Source organism: Phoca vitulina, unplaced genomic scaffold, assembly GCF_004348235.1.
Source record: "Phoca vitulina isolate PV1807 unplaced genomic scaffold, GSC_HSeal_1.0 scaffold12, whole genome shotgun sequence".
Lineage (NCBI taxonomy): Eukaryota > Metazoa > Chordata > Mammalia > Carnivora > Phocidae > Phoca > Phoca vitulina.
The window spans coordinates 31,869,617-31,882,028 of NW_022589715.1; the positions used below are offsets into that span (position 1 = coordinate 31,869,617).

The 12,412-nt window shown below is 39.4% G+C and overlaps 1 protein-coding gene across 2 annotated transcripts in view; it reads left to right on the top strand.

The window, feature by feature from the left end:
* WDPCP (WD repeat containing planar cell polarity effector) overlaps positions 1 to 12,412 on the top strand; it is a 399,135-nt gene that overhangs the window by 151,557 nt on the left and 235,166 nt on the right. The gene's annotated exons all lie outside the window — the stretch shown is intronic.

The window sequence follows — 12,412 nt, forward strand, 5'->3', positions numbered from 1 at the left end:
ATGGACATCTTGGCTCTTTCCACAGTTTGGCTATTGTGGACATTGCTACTATAAACATCGGGGTACACGTACCCTTTCGGATCCCTGCAGCACGGGTGAATAAATCCACATCTTACAGATGAGAAAACCACAGTTCCAAGAGGTTATCTTGCCCCAGACTCCAGAGCTCTCTATCACCAAAACAAGGAGTCAGCCCCTATTATGTGCTGCTTCTGCTGTGTGGTGTTGCTCTGTGGCTGTTGTATAGGCTCAAGTCCAACTTAGAATTAAATTTTGAACCTAACTATGTCAAATACTTTTAAGCCTACAGGTATTTTGGATTTTAATGCTGTCATCTTATTATATTTTAAGTCATATAAACTGGACCCTTTCTAATGACATTATTTTCAAAAGATTTCATGTAACATCATAGTAGAAACTTAAAGTTTTCCTTTTTATCTTCTTCTGTACAAACAAATGCAAAAACTGACAATGATATCTGTGTTTGTATAATTTTTGTGGTGAGGAAATAGTTTAGTTTGTATTTGGTTCATTTAGGGATGTTTTTACATTTACACTTACAAAGTACGCTATTTTCAGTACAACTCAATCAATACAAGAATGAAGCATCTTTAAAAGAAGTCAGTTTATTAAGACCCTTGCCTTCCAAACTTCCTCAATCATGCTAAGTAAAGTTGCCCAGATCATCAGCACAAGCCTCTTTTTCATACTCAGTTTAATAGGCTCCATTGACATTTGCATAATTTGTCTCTTCATTTCATTCACCTAATTCTCACTCCTCCGCTCTGTGGGGATCCTTCCACTACACTTGAGGTTCCTAATGCCCTGTGGTTCTTCTCATGCATGCCCTCTAATCACATTGAGGAAAAGCTGGGACCTTTGTGGAAACTTATTAATTCCCTATGCTCACAGTGTGTCTTGCAGAGAACTTGGTTTTTAGAGTCAGACAGACCTGGATTTGAAAATACAGCTCTATCACTTATTAACCTTGGGATCAAGGACTTCTTAAACCATCTGTCTGACACTCATTTTCCTTATCTCTAGAACAAAAATTGTAACACCAAACTTTGGAGTATTAAAAAGTTTAAATAAAACAATGTATGAAAAGTGATGAGCATAGTATCTATTTTCTTGCTGCTTATTATTTTTGGTGGGAATACTCTTTATTGAAACTTACACATACTCAAGTGTTTTTTAATCTTTATTTTTTCCTTTTTATTTACATATTAATTTTTTTAGATTTTTATTATTTATATTCATTTAATTAACATATCATGTATTACTGGTTTCAGAGGTAGAGGTCAGCAATTCATCAGTCTTATATAATACCCAGTGCTCATTACATCACATGCCCTCCCTAATGTCCATCACCCACTTACCCCATCTCCCCACCCCCACCCCCTCCAGCAACCCTCAGTTGGTTTCCTTTGGTTAAGAGTCTCTGATGGTTTGTCTCCTTCTCTGATTTTGTCTTGTTTTATTTTTTCCTCTCTTCCCCTGTGATCCTCTGTTTTATTTCTTAAATTCCACATATGAGTGAGATCATATGATAATTGTCTTTCTCTGATTGACTTATTTCGCTTAGCATAATACCCTCTAATTCCATCCACGTCATTGCAAATGGCAAGATTTCATTTTTTTGGTGGCTGAGTAGTATTCCATTGTATATATGTACCACATCTTTATCCATTCATCTGTCCATGGACATCTGGGCTCTTTCCATTGTTTAGCTATGTGGACATTGCTCCTAGAAACATTGGGGTGCAGGTGCCCCTTCAGATCACTACATTTTTATCTTCGGGGTAGATACCTACTAGTGCAATTGCTAGGTCATAGGGTAGCTCTATTTTCAACCTTTTGAGGAACCTGCATACTGTTTTCTGGGGTGGTACACCAGTTTGCATTCCTACCAACAGTGTAAGAGGGGTTCCCCTTTCTCCGCATCCTCACCAACATCTGTCATTTCCTGACTTGTTAATTTTAGCCATTCTGATTGGTATGAGGTGGTATCTAATTGTGGTTTTGATTTGTATTTCCCTGATGCTGAGTGATGTTGAGCCTTTTCTCATATGTCTGTTGGCCTTTTGTATGTCTTCTTTGGAGAAATGTCTGTTCATGTCTTCTGCCCATTTCGTGATTAGATTCTTTGGTTTTTGGGTGTTGAGTTTGATAAGTTCTTTATAGATTTTGGATACTAGCCCTTTATCTGATAAAATGTTTGCAAGTATCTTCTCCCATTCTGTTGGTTGTCTTTTGGTTTTGTCGACTGTTTCCTTTGCTGTACAAAAGCTTTTTATCTTGATGAAGTCCCAATTGTTCATTTTTGCCTTTGGATCACTTACCTTTGAAGATGTGTCTAGCAAGAAGTTGCTGCAGCTGAGGTCACTGAGGTTACTGCCTGTGTTCTCCTCTAGGATTTTGATGGATTCCTATCTTGCATTTAGGACTTTAATCCATTTTGAGTCTATTTTTGTGTATGGCATAAGAAAATAGTCCAGTTTCATTCTTCTGCATGTGGCTGTCCAATTTTCCCAACACCATTTGTTGAAGAGACTGTTTTCCATTGGCTATTCTTTCCTGCTCTGTCGAAGATTAGTTGACCATATTGTTGAGGGCCCATTTCTGGGTTCTCTATTCTGTTCCACTGATCTGTGTGTGTGTTTTTTTCCAGTACCACACTGTCTTGATGATTATTACTTTGTAATAGAGCTTGAAGTCCAGAATTGTGATGCCAATAGCTTTGGATTTCTGTGAAAAAAGTTGATGGTATTTTGATAGGGATTGCACTGAATGTATAGATTGCTCTAGACAGCATAGATATTTTAACAATATTTGTTCTTCCAATCCATGAGCATGGAACATTTTTTCATTTCTTTGTGTCTTCCTCAATTTCTTTCATGAGTGTTCTATAGTTTTCTGAGTATAGCTCCTTTGCCTCTTTGGTTAGGTTGATTCCTAGTTATCTTATGGTTTTTCGTCCAATTGTAAAGGGGATTGGCTCCTTAATTTCTCTTTCTTTTGTCTTGTTGTTAGCATATAGAAATGCAAATGATTTCTGTGCATTGATTTTATATCCTGCCACTTTACTGAATTCCTGTATGAGTTCTAGCAATTTTGGGTGGAGTCTTTTGGGTTTTCCACATAGAGTATCGTGTCATCTGCAAAGAGTGAGAGTTTGACTTCTTCTTTGCTGATTTGGATGCTTTTCTTAGTTTTTCTTGTCTCATTGCTGAGGCTAGAACTTCTAGTACTATGTTGAACAACAGTGGTGAGAGGGGAAATCCCTGTCTGCTCTCCTGACCTCAGGGGAAAAGCTCATAGTTTTTCCCCATTGAGAATGATATTCACTGTGGGATTTTCGTATATGGCTTTTATGATATTGAGGTATATTCCCTCTATCCCCACACTGTGAAGAGTTTTAATCAAGAAAGGATGCTGTACTTTGTCAAATGCCTTTTCTGTAGCTATTGAGAGGATCATATGGTTCTTGTCCTTTCTTTTATTAATGTAGTGTATCACATTGATTGATTTGGGGATGTTGAACCACCCTTGCAACCCAGGAATAAATCCCACTTGGTTGTGGTGCATAATACTTTTAACGTACTGTGGAATTCCTATTGGCTAATATCTTGGTGAGAATTTTTGCATTCATGTTCATTGGGGATATTGGTCTGTAATTGTCCTTTTTGATGGGGTCTTTCTCTGGTGTTGGGATCAAGGTAATGCTGACCTCATAGGAAAAGTTTGAAAGTTTTCCTTCCATTTCTATTTTTTGAAACAGACTCAGAAGAATAGATATTAATTCTTCTTTAAATGTCTGGTAGAATTCCCCTGGGAATCCATCCGGCCCTGGACTCTTGTTTGTTGGGAGATTTTTGATTACTGCTTCAATTTCCTTGCTGGTTATGGGTCTGTTCATGTTTTTTATTTCTTCCTATTTCAGTTTTGGTAGTTTATACATCTCTAGGAATGCATCCATTTCTTCCAGATTATCTAATTTGCTAGCATATAGTTGCTCATAATATGTTCTTAGAATTGTTTGTATTTCTTCGGTGTTGGTTGTGATCTCTCCTCTTTCATTCATGATTTTATTTATTTGGGTCCTTTCTCTTTTCTTTTTGATAAGTCTGGCCAGGGGTTTATCAATCTTGTTAATTCTTTCAAAGAACCAGCTCCTAGTTTCGTTGATATGTTCTACTGTTCTTTTGGTTTCCGTTTCATTGATTTCTGCTCTGATCTTTATTATTTCTCTTCTCCTGCTGGGTTTAGGCTTTATTTGCTGTTCTTTCTCCAGCTCCTTTAGATGTAGGGTTAGGTTGTATATTTGAGACCTTTCTTGTTTCTTGAGAAAGACTTGTATTGCTATATACTTTCAGGACCTCCTTTGCTGCATCCCAAAGATTTTGAACAGTTGTGTTTTCATTTTCATTTGTTTCCATAAATTTTTTTAATTCTTCTTTAATTTCTTGGTTGACCCATTCATTCTTTAGTAGGATACTCTTTAATCTCCACGCATTTGAGTACTTTCCAACTTTCCTCTTGTGATTGAGTTCAAGTTTCAAAGCATTGTGGTCCGAAAATACGCAGGAAATGATCCCAGTCTTCTGGTACTGGTTGAGACCTGATTTGTGACCTAGGATGTGATTTATTCTGGAGAATGTTCCATGTGCACTAGAGAAGAATGTGTATTCCGTTGCTTTGGGATGGAATGTTCTGAATATATCTGCGAAGTCCATCTGGTCCAGTGTATCATTTAAAGCCTTCATTTCCTTGTTGATGTTCTGCTTAGATGATCTGTCCATTTCAGTGAGGGGGCTGTTGAAATCCCCTACTATTATTGTATTGTTGTCGATGTGTTTCTTTGATTTTGTTATTAATTGGCTGCTCCCATGTTAGGGGCATAGATATTTACAATTGTTAGATCTTCTTGTTGCTAGACCCATTAAGTATGATATAGTGTCCTTCCTCATCTCTTATTACAGTCTTTTGTTTAAAATCTAATTTGTCTGATAGAAGGATTGCCACCCCAGCTTTCTTTTGACGTCCATTAGCATGGTAAATGGTTTTCCACCCCCTCACTTTCAATCTGGAGGTGTCTTTGAGTCTAACATGAGTCTCTTGCAGACAGCATATTGATGGGTCTTGCTTTTTTATCTGATCTGTTAGCCTGTGTCTTTTGATTGGGGCATTTAGCCCATTTACATTCAGGGTAACTACTGAAAGATATGAATTTAGTGCCATTGTATTGCCTGTAAGGTGACTGTTACTGTATATTGTCTCTGTTCCTTTCTGGTCTATGTTGCTTTTAGGCTCTCTCTTTGCTTAAAGGACCCCTTTCAATATTTTTTGTAGGGCTGGTTTGGTGATTGCAAATTCTTTTAGTTTCTGTTTGTCCTGGAAGGTTTTTATCTCTCCTTCTATTTTCAATGACAGCCTAGCAGGATAAAGTATTCTTGGCTGCATATTTTTCTTGTTTAGTACCCTGAATATATCACACCAGTCCTTTCTGGCCTGCCAGGTCTCTGTGGATAGCTCTGCTGCCACTCTAATGTTTCTACCATTGTAGGTTACAGAACTCTTGTCCCGAGCTGCTTTCAGGATTTTCTCTTTGATCCTGAGACTTGTAAGTTTTACTATTAGATGTCAGGGTGTTGACCTATTTTTATTGATTTTGAGGGGGTTCTCTGTGCCTCCTGGATTTTGATGCCTGTTTCCTTCCCCAAATTAGGAAGTTCTCTGCTATAATTTGCTCCAATATACCTTCTGCCCCTCTCTTTTTCTTCTTCTTCTGGGATCCCAATTATTCTAATGTTGTTTCACTTTATGGTATCACTTATCTCTCGAATTCTTCCCTCGTGATCCAGTAGTTGTTTATGTCTTTTTTTCAGCTCCTTTATTCTCCATCATTTGGTCTTCTATGTCACTAATTGTCTCTTCTGCCTCATTTATCCTAGCAGTTAGAGCCTCCATTTTTTATTCCATCTTATTAATAGCCTTTTTTATTTTACTTGATTAGATTTTAGTTCTTTTATTTCTCCAGAAAGGGATTCTCTAGTGTCTTCTATGTGTTTTTCAAACCCAGCCAGTATCTTTATAATCGTTATTTTGAACTAATTCCGACATCTTACTTATTTATATCCATACTCATTAGGTCCCTGGCAGTCAGTTCTGCCTCTTGTTCTCCTTTTTGAGATGAGTTTTTCCATCTTGTCATTCTGCCCAGAGAAGAATAGATAAACGAGAGAACAAAAAATTAAAATGGCAACAATGACCCCAGAGAAATATACACTAAACAAATCAGATAAGACCCAAAACTGAGGGAAAAAAAAGAGCATATAATCAGACAGGTGGATGGAACAGAGGAATACACTGGATCCTGTTTGTATTTTCGTCTGTTTGTTAGAAAACTAGGTCCCAAAATTGTAAATAAAGAAAAACATATATGTACAAAAGTAAAATTAAATACGATGAAAGGATAGACTATAACTGTAAAAATGAAAATTAAAAGGCAAGAACAAAGAAGGAATATAAACAGACAGGTTTACAGAACAGAGCAATGCACTATATCCTGAGTGTATGTTGGTCGGTTTGTTAGAAGAATCTACATCTTCAAAATTGTAAAGAAAGAAAAACTTATATATATACAAAAATAAAATTAAATACATTGAAATGATAGAATATAAATGTAAAGATGAAAATTAAAAACAACTTTAACAAACAAAAAGAAGAAAAAGAGAGAGAATATGATCAAACAGGTGAAAAGAACAGAGCCATAGACTAGATTCTGGGTGTATTTAGGTCTGTTAGAAGAAACTGAATCCCAAAATTGTAAAGGAAAAAGAAACTTACTTGTATACAAAAATAAAATTAAATACAATGAAAGGATGGAATGTAACTGTAAAAATGAAAATTTAAAAAGATTTTAAAAAATAGTTGATAAAATAAGAAATTGGTTGAAAAAGGAAAGAGGAAAAAAAATTAAGATTAAAAGACTAAAGAATCGTGGGGAAAAAAAAAACCATGAATACTATATACTACATTCCCCTAGCGGTGGAGTTTTGCAGTTCTCGGTGATCAGTAAACTTGGTCTTGGCTTGCTGATCTTCTGGGGGAGGGGACTGTTGCATTGATTCTCAAGTGTCTTTGCCCCAGGCAGAATTTCTTTCTTTCTTTTTTTTTTAAATTTTATTATTTTATGTTAATCACCATACATTACATCATTAGTTTTTGATGTGATGTTCCATGATTCATTGTTTGCGTATAACACCCAGTGCTCCCTTCAGTACATGCCCTCTTTAATACCCATCACCAGGCTAACCCATCCCCCCACCCCCCTCCCCTCTAGAACCCTCAGTTTGTTTCTCAGAGTCCATAGTCTCTCATGGTTCATCTCCCCCACCGATTTCCCCCACCTTCATTTTTCCCTTCCTGCTATCTTTTTGTTTGTTTGTTTAACATATAATGTATTATTTGTTTCAGAGGTACAGGTCTGTGATTCAACAGTCTTACACAATTCACAGTGCTCACCATAGCACATACCCTCCCCAGTGTCTATCACCCAGCCACCACATCCCTCCCACCCCCCACCACTCCAGCAACCCTCAGTTTGTTTCCTGAGATTAAGAATTCCTCATATCAGTGAGGTCATATGATACATGTCTTTCTCCGATTGACTTATTTCGCTCAGCATAATACCCTCCAGTTGATCCATGTCGTTGCAAATGGCAAGATTTCATTCCTTTTGATGGCTGCATAACATTCCATTGTATATATATACCACATCTTCTTTATCCATTCATCTGTCGATGGACATCTTGGCTCTTTCCACAGTTTGGCTATTGTGGACATTACTGCTATAAACATCGGGGTTCATGTACCCCTTCGGATCCCTACATTTGTATCTTTGGGGTAAATACCCAGTAGTGCAATTGCTGGATTGTACAGTAGCTCTATTTTCAACTTTTTGAGGAACCTCCATACTGTTTTCCAGAGTGGCTGCACCAGCTTGCATTCCCACCAACAGTGTAGGAGGGTTCCCCTTTCTAGCACTTTTTCATGTGTCTGTTGGCCATTTGGATGTCTTCAGCCCAAGGCGGAATTTCACTGCCCTTGCCAGGGGGCCAGGCTAAGTAAGTCTCTGGATTGCTCTTTGTGGCTTTTGTTCCCTGAAGGCTTTCTGTGCTGCTTTAGAGGATGAGAATGAACATGGCGGCCTCCCAGTCTCCAATCCCATCTCCGCAAGCTCAGGGCCCCACCCCTCAGTGCACCCTCAGGGAAAAGATGTCCATCACTCCTGTCTCCCTGGTCTCCATCTGCTCTCTCTGCTCTCCTAACCTGTGACCGAGCATTTCTATCTCTGGCACATGACCCCATTTGGAGTCTTCAAACCCTGCAGACTCCTGTGGTGCACACCCACACTGCTCCTCCCCAGAGGAAGAAGGGGGATCTTCCCAGTTCTGCTTGTTGGGCCCCTGCTCAGAGAACAGTCCCCTGGTGGTGCTGTGGTTCGGGGTTTATGGCGATCCCGAGCTGAGAGCCCACTCCTGGACTCGCTGATTACAGCCAGCTTCCCTGCTCCAATGCCTGGGAACTCTGCCGCACTCAGGCACCCCTGGTCTTCCTGTGACCCTGGGGATCCTGAGACCACACTGTCCCATCTAGGATTCCATCTCACTTTGCCACCTGAGCACCTTTCAGGCAGGGATGTCCCTCACTGGAGCGGACTTCTAAAAGTTCCGATTTTGTGCTCGGCTGCTCTATTACTTTCCGGTAGCCGGCTTACAGAGGCTTCCTCCCTCCGTGGTTTATCTTCTCATATATCACATTGGATTCACTTCCCCTCACCTCCTATCTTGCAGAAAGTGGTCACTTTTCTATTTGTAGAGTTGCAGCTATTCTTTTCTTTGATCTCTGGTTGAATTTGCAGGTGTTCAGAATGATTTGATAGCTATCTAGCTGAATTCCTGGGACCAGATGAAACTAAGATCTCCTACTCCTCTGCCGTCCTGGACTCTCTCTTAATCTTTAAACTTTTATGGTATCTTTATGCTATGTAAGACATTTTCTTTTGTTAAATGAATTTGAGCTATTTAGTGGGGAAGATAGCAGGTGATCCTCTGACCTAGGCTAGCATTTTAGAGTTATCTGGGATTGACAGTGGAATTGTTTCTGGTACCAATTCTAATGGTGAGGTGTGGGGGGGATTCCCCCCATACCACCAAGCAATTCTTGGACACCAGCACGGTATCGTAATTCTGATACTATCTGCCTGGAGATCCCACAGGTTAAGGGCCTCAGTCCTAGAAGACTGCACCCCATCCTCCACTTCAAATGCCAGTCACAAGCCCTGAAACCTGTGCTTCTGACCTACCAGCTACAGACTGGAGGTTCCCACAACCTCCTCCTTGGACTTCAGATGCCAGTCTGATGTAACAACCTGGACTTCTGACTGGCTGGCTGTAAATCAGAGATTCCTCTGACCCCTCTTTGGGTTTGATTTATTTGCCAGAGTAGCTCAGAGAACTCAGGGAAACATTTTATTTATTAGATCACCAGTTTATTGTAAGAGGACATAACTCAGGAACAGCTAGATGGAAGAGATGTATAGAGCAAAGTATGGGGAAAGGGCTCAGAGCCTCCATGCCCTCTCCAGGCTTCCACTCTCCTGGTATCTCCATATATTCACCAACCTTGAAACTCTCCAAACCCCTCCCTTTTGGCTTCACTACATAGACATGATTAATTAAATCATTGGCCATTGGTGATTGACTCATCCTCCAGCCCCTCTTCCCTCTGGGAGGTCTGGGAGTGGGACTGAAAGTTCCAACCCTCTGAACACATGGTTGACAACCCTTGACAACCAACCCTCACCCTTAGGTACTTCACAGAAGTCACTTCATTAACATAACAAAAGACACCTTTTTTTCACTCTCTGCACTTAGGAAATTCCAAGAGTTTTGGGACCTGTGAGCCAGGAACTGTGGAAGAAGACTAAATATATATGAGAAATATATTTTGGTTATCTGAATAATCATATATATAGATTTCTTATAAATTGCAGTGTCATACTTACCCTTTCTCTTGGTGAAACTACAGAGCCTATTGGGTTGACATAAACTCTTGGAAATCAGGAAGCCTTTACCATTCTCCCTGGACCTTGAGCCTAATTTGTAGTATGTCAAGACTGCCATCTGGCTAGACTCTTCCTTTTAGGCTGTTTCTGTGTGAGTACAGGCCGTATTCAGAGTCAGTTGGCCTCTCAGTTTTCTGCTCAGAGGATTCCTTTACAAAACTTTAAGCCTTCTGGAAGTATGGTATTTCAACCAGCATTATATTATGTGTGTGTATTTAATTCATAGTTTTGAAAGTTTATTGCATACCCACTACCTGCATACCCATACTTTTGGCTAGCTGCTACATAAGACATATAAAAGAAGTGTAAAATAGATGAGATGGTGAGATGTTTTTTTTTTTAAGCTTACAGTGAAAAGGAGGACATTTGTCCAAATATTAGAAGTAAATAGAAGGCTGAATGTCCCAAGCAAGTCATTGGCTAAGTTAGAGTGGGGAAGGGGATACAGAGGAGGTGTGATCAAAGAGAGAAAGGATGCCACCCAGCTGGAAGGAATCCAGAAACTGAAATAGCATTTGTTCTAGTTCCTCAAGGGTAGATATGATGATAGAAAAAACTGAGTCTATGGGTGGATTGCAGGCAAAGGACGTGAGTGAAGTTGTTAAAAGATAAACTGAGGCATATTTAAAATTTTAAGAGCTTATTTGAGCAGAAATTTATTCCAGCTGGGCAGTGACAAACTGGAAGTGGTTAGGAACTCTGCTGATAGGAACTAGGGGATATGAGAAAGGGCAGAAGCGACGAAAGGAAATTATTTGATTGGCTATAGCTTAAAGCCTAGTTGGCTCTTTGTGGTTGGTATCCTTAGCATTTTGATTTTGTCACTTTGAGGCATTTACACGCTTTGACTTTGGTTTTGCTCATGTAGGCACCATGGCATTAGAGCCACCTCAGTCTAATGGTCTCCTTGTTAAACTAATTTAACAAGTTATAGAGCTGTAAAAATGCAGGGCAGATTTTAATTTGAATTTAGAGTAATGAGGGGAGACTGGAGAAGATAACACTAGAATTTGCAAGTCAGATCATGTCCTTCTTTGCTTATGGCTTCTCATCTCATTTAGGGAAAAAGCCAAAGTTCCTAAAATGGCCTACAAGCTACTGCATAATCTGTTCCCTTCCCCAATTCCCACTACTTTCTTCCTCCTCCTTCTCTAGCTCTTTCCCTTGATCAGGCAGAGAGCACCACCTCAGGGTGTTTGTTTCCTCTGCCTGAGAGCTAGGTGGCTCACCCTTACTTCTTTCAGGTCACCCTTATCAGAGAGGCCTGTCCCGACTTCTGTATATCACTCCCTCTCACTCCTGTCACTCTCCATTCCCCCTACTTTGTTTTATTTTTCTCAGTACTCAGGAAGTACAAATATAGGATCACTAACATCCTATGTATGTTTGCTTGTGAACTGTTGCCTTGTGTTAAGCCATTTGAGTGCACATTCTCTGGGACTGAGGACTTACTGTTGTATCCCCAGAAACCTAGGACCAGTACCTGGCACATAGCTCATATTCATATATTTATTAGATAAAAAAGAAAATCAAGAGCAGGAAAGAGAGTGAGAGGGAGGGAAGGAATTGGATATAGGTCCTACAGGATTTTGCATTCTAAGCAGGGGAATACAAATTTAATTCATTAGAAGGGTTTGAACAGGGGAGTAAGAATGAAAACATTTACTTTAGGGAGATTAATTAGGTGATGATGTATAGGATGGATTTTTAAAAAAAAATTCCATCAGTCCCTCCTTCCTATCCCCAAGCACTATGTAACATAGCTATTTGTGCTTTAAAAAACAAAAAACAGTGAAACTTTAAATTTTGAAATGTTTTGACTCTCAAGAAACTGCTCAAATTGCTAAAAGCAAATTCCCTGTACTTTTCCCCCAATTTGCTCCAATGATAGTATCTTACATTACTGTAGTTCATTGTCAAATCCAGAAAAATGACCTTGGTATAATACTATTAACTCTGACTTAGGACTTAGTTGAATATCATCATACTTTACATACACTTTTGTGTGTGTATGTATATAATTCTAAAATTTTGTCACATGTGTAGAAACATGCTTTTTAATGTTTCTGCATCTGATTTTAAAGTTTTTGACCAAGTGTTAGACAATCTCCTCTTTAATAATACTCTCCAGGTTCGGGCGCCTGGGTGGCTCAGTTGGTTAAGTGACTGCCTTCAGCTCAGGTCATGATCCTGGAGTCCCGGGATCGAGTCCCACATCGGGCTCCCTGCTCAGCAGGGAGTCTGCTTCTCCCTCTGACCCTCCTCCCTCTCATGCTCTCT